Here is a 9,894-nt window from a genome sequence, read left to right as displayed (position 1 = left end):
GCTGCTGTTCCCATGAGCTCTGCCCTCCGTGACTCCGGGATCCCCACTCCCAGCTCTGCCAGAGCATTTGGACATGTGAGGAGGCAGAGTCCAAGGGCAGGAGGGCGGGACTGCCTGGACGGGAAATGAGGCAATTTCTTCAAGTCTCAACAGACACTGGAGCAACATTTTCCTTCCTGCTCCCAACTCATGCCAACCACAGTCAGCTCCCAGAAGGGAAGTCTGTGCTCTCCAGAATCATCACCAGGGTCTAGAGTTCTTCAGCCACCTTGTATTCTTGTTTCACGGGCCAGCATGCATGGAGGGGGGCGATGGGCAGAAACCCAGGAGTGTCCCTTTAATGACTGGACACAAGAAAAGGTCCCAACCCTAACTCCACCCCTTCTTAACCGAGTGACCTCAGGCAAGTTGCTCGCTGTCTGAACTGCCTGTTCCACACACGGGAGGCTATTGGGCCTGCCCTGATTGTTCTGACTTGTTACTCTGAGGCTTGGATATACAAGCAGCCAGTGTGGCATGGAACTGATCTGCCCCTCAGCTCCAGAACACACAGGGAGGTTGTGGGTTTACAAGGAAAAGAATTAGCCACCTGACCTGTCCCTCTCTCCTGCCCACTCAGCATGTGCTGAGCAAACGCCTAAAAACCCACCAACTACATAGAGTTTTCGTTCCATAGGGCTGATTTTTCACAAATAGATTACTAGGCGTTTCCTCCTAAATGCTTCTGGCAAACTCAAACCTCCAACCTTCCAGTTGGCAGCCATATGGAATCACCATTTGTTTGTACCACCCAGGGACTCCTGAGCAAACACCTGCTGTGTGCTCAGTGGGAGAGCCTTGAGACAAGACCCTTCAACTCACACTAGGTCATCCCCAGAACGGCCTACAGGTCCCCACTGTCAGAGAAGCGCCTCGGCCGTGTGCGCCCAGGAGCAGAAGACCCATGAGGAGGCTGAGCCAGCAGCAAAGGTGTGCTTGCAAGACTCGCCACAGCAAGGGCAGGTTCAAGTCCACCAGAAACAGGTGGAGAAGCAACATGCCAGCTTGGATGGGGAACATGCGCATTGAGATTCAAGATGCAGCACGTTGCAGATGTGCTGGGAGCATGCAAGGCAGACACACATGAACAGGGTATGCCACCAAACACACATGAACACAGGTACATCACCAAACACACATGAACGTGGGTACATCACCAAACACACATGAATGTGGGTACACTGCCAAACACACATGAATGTGGATACACTGCCAAACACATGAATGTGGGTATACCACCAAACACACATAAACATGGATACACCACCAAACATACAGGTACAGGGGTACAGTTACACTGCCAAACACCAGTGAACATGAGTATACTACCAAAAAACATGAATGCACATATGTTGTTAAACACACCATCAATTACTCATAAACATGGGTATACATGTTGACAACCACACATGAACATGCTTACACTGCTAAACACATGTGAACATGCATACATCACCAAACACAGGTAGACATGAGTACGATGCCAAACACACATGAACACAAGTATGTCATCAAACACATGGGTACACTGCCAAGCACACATGGACATGGGTATGCCACCAAATACACATGGACACCATCAAACACACATGAACACAGATAGACACACACCAACAAACACATGTGAACATGGGTACACCTATAAACATACATGAATACAAGTATGTCATCAAACACATAGGTACACTGCCAAACACATGTGAACATGGGTACACCATCAAACACACATGAACTGAGGAGCATCACCACATGCAAACACGTGTATGCCATCAACCACACACGTACACCACCAAACAAATAATAACATGGGTACACACCATCAAACACACATGCACTACCCACATGAACCCAGTACACCGTCAAATACATGTGAACACAGGCACATCACTAAGCACACGTGAACATGGGTACACATCAGAACCATGTGACTACATCTGGCCCACCTCACATAGCTGTGGCAAAATGATGACTAGGAGCCAATACGGAACCAAGATTTCCTCTCTTCCCTCCCCTCCAGAAAACCCTTAATAGTTAGGCTCAGTATCTACTCAGCTAGGACCCCTGGTGGCACACAGGTTGGACACTCAGCTGCCAGCAGGACGGCCAACAGTTCAAATCCCCTGCACACACAAAAAAGGCAGTGTTCTCCTATAAAGACTCACAGTCTTAAGAACCTTGTGGGGCAGTTCTCCTCTTTCCTACGGGGTCAGAACTGACAAAACAGCAGTGTTGGTTTGGGGGTTTATGAACAAGGAGCCCTGATGGTGCAGATGCTTAAGCTCTGAGTGCTAACTGAAAGATTCGTAGTTTGAACCTACCCAGAAGCTCCAGGGAAAACAACCTAGTGACCTGTTTCCATAAAGATGAGCCAGTTGTACTCTGTAACGCATGGAACCGCAATGAGTCAAAACAACACGTACTGAGCACAAGAATTGTTCTGTAACAAGCATTCTGTGTATCACCCCCTCGAGGATCCCTCTTGGAGCATCGTCCATCTCTGGAATTGATTTTCAAAACCTTGGGCTGCTTCACATGCTGAACTGTGAGTCCTGAGCAGGGATCATGCACGGAAATACGTAATGACAGGATCATGCTCAATGACTTATGCCATTCCCTGGACGCTCTGGGAACTTTCTGGAAGAGGGGATCCCTGAAGAGACTCTTAAAGGATAAGTTCTTGCTGTTGTTGTTACGTGCCATGGAGCTAGTTCCAATTCATAGCAACTCTATGCACAACAAAACAAAACACTGCCCAGTCCTGTGGCATCCTCACAGTTGCCATATTTGAGCTCATTGATGCTGCCACTTTGTCAATCCATCTTGTTGGGGCTCTTCCTCTTTTTTGGTGACCCTCTACTTTTCCTTCTCTGTGAACTGGTCCCTCCTGATAACATGTCCCAAGTACATGAAACAATGTCTCACCTCCCTTGTTCTAAGGACCATCCTGGCTATATTTCTTCCAAGACAGATTTATTGGTTCTCCTGGCAGTCCGTGATATTTTCAATATTAGTCACCAACACCATAATTCCAATGCATCAATTTTTCAATGGTCTTCCTTATTCCTTGTCTCACTTTTCACATGCATATGTGGTTGCTGTTGTTGTTAAATACCGTTGAGTCGGGTTTGACTCGTAGCAAACCTGTATAGGGATTTGTTGTTGTTATTGTTAGGTGCCATTGAGTTGGTACTGACTCATAGTGACCTTATGCACAGCAGAATGAAACACTGGGCCAACCTCACTACTGTTACCACACTTGAGTCCATCGATGCTGCCACTTGGCCAATCCATCTCATTGGGACTCTTCCTCTTTTTCTCTGACCCTCCACTTTGTTGTTGTTGTCAAGTGCCGTCGAGTCAATTCCGATCCATAGTGACCCTGTATAGGGTTTCCAAGGAGCAGCTGGTGAGCTTGAACCACCAACCTTGCAGTTCAAACAGCTTTGCAGTCCCTTCACCTTAGGAGACTGTAAATGTATGAGCAGAAAGCCTCATCTTCCTCTTATGGGCTTAAACTGTGGACCGTGAAGCTTGTAGAGGCAATTGAAAATATCATGACTTGCTTGGGTGAGGTACACGTAAGTCCTCAAAGTGACATAATTGCTCTTTAGAGGATGAGTGAGCTTACAGAAAGGAAACCTGGTAAAGTGCTCAGCTGCTAACTGAAAGGTTGGTGGTTCCAACCTACTCAGTGGCTCCACAGGAGAAAGATCTGGCAGTCTGTTCCCTTCAAGACCACAGCTCTACAGTCACTTGGGGTCTCTGTGAGTGGGAGTTGACCTGACGGCACTCAACAGCAACAACAAAGCTCACAGAGATTGGCGTGGGAGGGTGTTGGGCATGATCTGTGTGGTTGGGGTCTAAAGTTTAGAAGCACCCAACATGGGGAAGAGACAATGACATCCCCATGCATTCAGTACCTCCCCTGTGTGTCCTTACTGGGTTCCATGCACAGCACTGGTGAATTTCTTCCTAGTCTGTCTTAGTTTGGAAGCTCTGTCCACCATGGGTGACCTTGTTGGCATAGTTCCTAGCATCAAAACAACACACAAGCCACCCCAGTATGACACACCATCAGACGTGTGGTGGTACTCTTGGGGAGATCCTAGATAGATCCAAGATCATGCTAGAATCTTTCTCGGGTGATCTGGGTCCGGGAGCATCCAGTCTGCTCCTTCACTCCCTTATTTATTCACCAATACATCCGCTGTCAAACATTTATTGAAGAAACCCTGGTGGTACCGTGGGTTGAGCACTGGGCTGCTAACTACAAAGCCAGTGGTACAAACCCACCAGTTGCTCCACAGGAGGAAGATGTGACTGTCTGATCCCATAAAAACTTAAAACCTTAGAAAGCCCACAAAGCAGTTCTACTCTGTCCTATAAAGTTGCTATGAGTTGGGGTCGATTTGAGAACAGTGGATTTGGTTTAGTTTTGGTGTCATGCCAGATTCTTCAGCATCCAAGACATCATTACAACTCCTGATCTTGCTCCACTTCTATCTATGCTGACTCCATACCCTTAACTTCAATCAACCTTCAACAGGTAGCTCCATCCCCATCTCCTCTCTCTGTCCTGCCTCTGAGCTCCAGGGGCTGTTCCCATCTAAGTCAGCTACTCCCATGCATGTGCACCTTCCCCTCTGGATGGGCACCCCCTGAGAGCAGGGTCAGCATGTGTCTGACCTGTCACTGAGGAGTTGACTCCAACTGCTGGCAATCCCAAATTGCCAGGGTAGAACTGTGCTGCACAGGGTTTTCAATAACTGATTTTTCAGATGTAGGTCGCCTGGCCTCTCTTCTGAGGCTCTGAGGCAACTCAGGGTGGACTGCTTGAACCTCCCACCTCCAGTTACCAGCTGAGCACAACCACCATTTGTATCACCCCGGGATTCTGTGCGTGCCCTGAAAGTCTGTCTTCTCAACGCCTCCGTCCTGCCCTTGATGGAAGAGCCCCAGTAGATACTCCTAGAAGTGAACTCACACTTCACCAGAAAGAAAATGTGGGCAAGGGAAATGCTTTTCTAACAGGGAGACAATAGCGAAAGGGGTGAGCTTTCATTTGGATATCATTTAATGAGAACTTTTAAGGTGACTACACCCCTTCCTCCATCACACGGAAAGCCTGGATAATGAAACCTGATCCAGGCATCGAGAGATAGATAGCTCCCACTTAGATCCTGCTGTGACCCTGTGTGACCTGAGCAGGTGGCGTCTCCCTTGCACCTCACTGCACACTTGTGTGTTGACAATGGGGACATTCAGCTCAGTCTGTCCATTTCACAGTCACATGGTAATTTGGCAAGTAGACTTGTCTGGATATAAATGTATTCGAAATATGGACATATTTCTTCTGGGTCATGGTTGCCTTCCCATCACAAGAGGCGAGGCATAGGGGATGAGGCATAACCATCAAAGCATGAGCTCTGCTTGCAAGTTGTCATCCAAGATACAACAACTAGTCTTCATTCACCTGGAGCTGCAGAGGAAACAGGAGCATCAGGAACAAGAGGAGGAGATGCAATGTGTGGCTAATTGCCTCCATAGACACCTGCCTCATTTGTCATGAGACCAGAAGAACTAGATGATCTCTGGCTACCATTTTGATAAAAGTTTCTATAGAATAATGCTGATCAAAAGGTGTGTGTGTGTGTATAAAGCATGCTTTTAACTCCTCATGGAATCTACACTTTCTGGAACCAAGGGGGCTGGATGAACTCTAACACGATTGCTCTGAGATTATCTTTTAACTTTGAACCAAAAAAATCCCCTGGAATCTTAAAGCCAAGCAATAGTTCAGGATAGAGTGCAATGTCTCCAGCAAATCAACCCAGAATGTCTCCAGCAAATCAACTTATCAAGAACATCAGTCACCTGAGTTTCTCATGGCAAAAACTTCCCAATTCACAAGATTCCTCCCCGTATCATTTTACTTTCAGCCATTGTTTTCTTCTCTCTGCCTGACTCCACCTTGCCCACTACTTCCCCTGGGAGGAGGAAGAGAGGATTTGGGAGGGGGAAGGCAAGGAGGGATTGCCTCAAGGTTACCGGAATGCTCCTACAAGAGAGAGAGAAGGAAATCAGACTGACCAATTTCTTCTTCACCAAGTCATTTTCTTTGTCATCTGCTGGTTCTTTTTCACTGACTTTCATGATTTGTTTTTCAGATTTGAGACCTGTTTGTCTTTTCTCTCTCCCTGAGAAATAAGAAAAAAAGAAAGAAGTTTTAGATTCTAGCAAGCATATATGTGTAACTTAGGCAGGTGGCCTCGAATGGCCTTTGAAAGATTTGCTGCAAGGGGTCCTGGTGGCTTAGGGAGCAAAGAGACTCTTCACTCTGTCCCCAGTTTCCTGGAGACCTAGGTGAATTCCAGTCCCTCTCTGATGTCCGTTTCTTCATCTGAAACTATAAGTTTCAACTCATCTGTGTTACTCACACTTGCTGCATGACTTATTAAAAATCCAGTCCTTTCCCCAGAAAATTCTCATTTAGTAGGGAATTCTTAGGATTGGAGCTCGTTTTGGAAATAATTTGCTCCCAAAGATGTAGAGAGAAAAGCAGTGAAATTAAAACTCAACTGATCAAACACATCAAAAATGACCAAAGTTTTGATGATGCATGGAAGGGATTGTAACCATGGCAATGCAAAGATACACAATAGGATACATGTAAAGCCAATGTTCTCCTATGTAAACTTTCACATAATTCACAATAAAACATTGGAGAAAAAAAGACTATTGCTGAATGTCCAGCACATAGGCTCATCAACACAGCCAAGGGTTCGTCCAGCTCCCACACCATGAAGAGGAAGGATGAGCTTGAACGTGTGGCCAAGTCCAACCACTGATCTAGCTGTGGCCCAAAAAACTTGTCAGCTCCTTGGGCAGCCCTGCAAAAAACAACAACAACAACAAAAACACTGGGCAAATTATTTAGCCTAAAACTCATCTATGAAATGTGGACTCACAGTGGTTATGAGTGGTGGTAAAAGTTAAATGAAATATTTCATGTAAAACTTTAAACCTGGCACATAGGCAAGGTTTAGTCAAGTTTGCTAGTATTATTTTTCAATGGGGAAAATATAACATTTGCCCTCTCTGAAACAGCCTCATTTAATTACAAATATATTTAAAATACCTTTTAACTATTCTTGGAAACCTTTGTGAATTTATCATCAATGAATATGACTAAAGATTCCTTGAATCAGTTTATATCTTCATCTTGAACAGTTTCTAGGTGCTACTAATAAATTTAATTTTTTTCACCAAAAAAAAATAATAATAATAAATAACCAAAGTTGTACTCTAACCACCGGCAAAACAAATGAAGACAATTGTACAGCTTTCTGAGGTCTGTTTGGAAATATGTTTTGAAATTCATAAAAATATTTATGCTCAACTATTTCATTTCTGAAAGTTATCCTAAAGCAGTTAAAAGAATATATAAAAAGACTTAAGACCAGAGTTTTCATTATGTTGTTAGGTGCTGTTGAATCAGTTACGACTCACAGTGATGCCATCCACGTATAACAGAACAAAACACTGACTGGTCCTGTACCATCTTCAGAAACATTGCTATGTGTGAGCCCATTGGAGCAGCCACCCTGTTAATTCACCTCATTGAGGATCTTCCTCTCTTTTGCTGACCTTCCCCTTTACAAATCATAGCGTCCTTCTCCAGGGACTGGTCCCTCCTGATAACACGTCCAAAGTACATGAGACAAAGTCTCACCATCCTCGCTTCTCAGGAGCTTTCCAGCTGTACTTCTTCCAAGACAGATTTGTTTGTTCTTCTGGCCGTCCGTGGTGATATTTACTATTCTTCTCCAACACCATCATTCAAAGGCATACGTTCTTCACTGTTTCTTAGTCATTGACTATATTCATTTCAGATTTTATCAAATTGGAAATAATATTCCCAATAGGAAAACCCTTACAAGAAAGTATGGGTTATGGTACAACCATATGATAGAAACTTATACAGTCCTTAAAATTTTATGTTAGAATATTTAATGTCATAGGAAAATACTTGTGTTTTACTTGAGAAAAAGAAAAAGATATATAAAAGAATATACTTCATTCAACATCAAACAATTATTAAGTGTCTTTGAGTCGGTTCCAATACATAAAGACCCTGTACAGGCTTGCCAAGGAGCAGCTGGTGAGTTTGAACCACCAATCTTGCAGTTCAAACAGACTTTGCAGTCCAGTGCATTAACCCACAGCACTAAATGCACTTATTAATAATCCAAACCAAATTCTGACTCATAGTGACCCGTATAGACGGAAACTATACATCTGTATTGCTGTGATTGTTTTTAAGTGTCATAACGTCGGTTCCAAACTCATATCAGGATTTCCTGATAGGATTTCCAAGGAGCGTCTGGTGGGCTTGAACCAACGAGCTTTTAGTTAGTAGTCCAGTACCTTATTCTGCAACACCATACCAAGTCTCCCAAAACCTCATCTTTCTCCAAAAGAGCAGCTGGTGGGTTTGAACTGCCAACCTTGTGGCTAGCACTCCAATGATCATCCTACGGGGCCCCTGGGCTCCGTACTAAGTAATGGCTGTGCTATTAGGTGACCCTTGTGGACAACAGAGTGAAACACTGCCAGGTCCTGTGCCAGCCTCAAGATTGTTGTTACATTTGAGCCCATTGCTGCTGCCACTGTGCCAATCCATGTTATTGGGGGGGGGGGGGTATCTCCCTCTTTTTCACTAACCCTCCAGTTTAACAAGTATGATGACCTTCTCCAGGGATTGGTCCCTCCTGACAGATTGGTTTGTTCTTCTGGCAATTCATGGAACTTTTACTATTTTTCTCCAAGACCATCATTCAAATGCATCAATTCTTCTACAGTCTGCCTTACTCATTGCCCAGCTTTCTCATACGTATGAGGAAATTGAAAATACCATGTTTGGGTCAGGTGAACCTTAGTCCCCAGATCCAAGGGAAGATTGATGCCAATATGTATAGAGATCTCCAAGGAATGCTAGGACTGCACATGTTGGAAGGAGACATGGACCCTTCCAGTGCCCTGAGTTTGGACTTCTAGCCTCTGGAATCTGTGATGGAATAGATTTTGGTAGAAGGCATCCACTTGTGGTATATCCTTTATAGCAGCATGAGAGGACTTGGAAAAGGGTCAACTTGACAGCAGCTAAAACAGTAACATCTCAATCAGGGAGAGGCAATCTTGACCTTGCCCTGCTCGATGGAGCTTACATTTGACAAGGAGAGATGATTAAGTCAGAGTGTTTGGATTGCATAGGGATCATTTTGAAAGGGACTGGGTGGGCCCAGCATTCAATGTGAGAACAACTGGAGGTTGACCAGTTTGCAGAAATGGTGAGAGGACAGATCACATATTTATGTACATAGAAAGTACACTGGAAGAAACAGGGCACAAAACCAACAACAGTTACTACATGGCAGTGGTACTTTGTTGTTGTTGTTGTTGTCAGGTGCCATTGAGTTGGAACCGACTCAGTGACACCATGCACAGCAGAACGAAACAATGTCAGATCCTAGGCCAACCTCTCTACCGCCGCCACACTCGATGCCATCAATGATGCCATCTGACTGATCTAGCTCATTGTGAGTCTTCCTCTTTTTCTCTGACCCTCCATCTTACCCAGCATGACATCCTTCTCCAGCAACTGTTGCCTCCTTACAATATGTCCAAAGTATGAGAGAAGAGCTTAGCCATCCTGGCCTCCAAGGAGCACTCTGGCTGCACTTCTTCCAAAACAGATCTAGCTATTAGTTCTTTTGGCAGTCCATGGCACTTTTAGTATTCTCCTCCAACACCACAACTCAAAGGCATCAATTCTTCTACGATCTTCCTTATTCA

Source organism: Chrysochloris asiatica, unplaced genomic scaffold (assembly GCF_000296735.1).
Source record: "Chrysochloris asiatica unplaced genomic scaffold, ChrAsi1.0 scaffold00292, whole genome shotgun sequence".
Lineage (NCBI taxonomy): Eukaryota > Metazoa > Chordata > Mammalia > Afrosoricida > Chrysochloridae > Chrysochloris > Chrysochloris asiatica.
Note: the sequence above shows the minus strand (reverse complement) of the source record.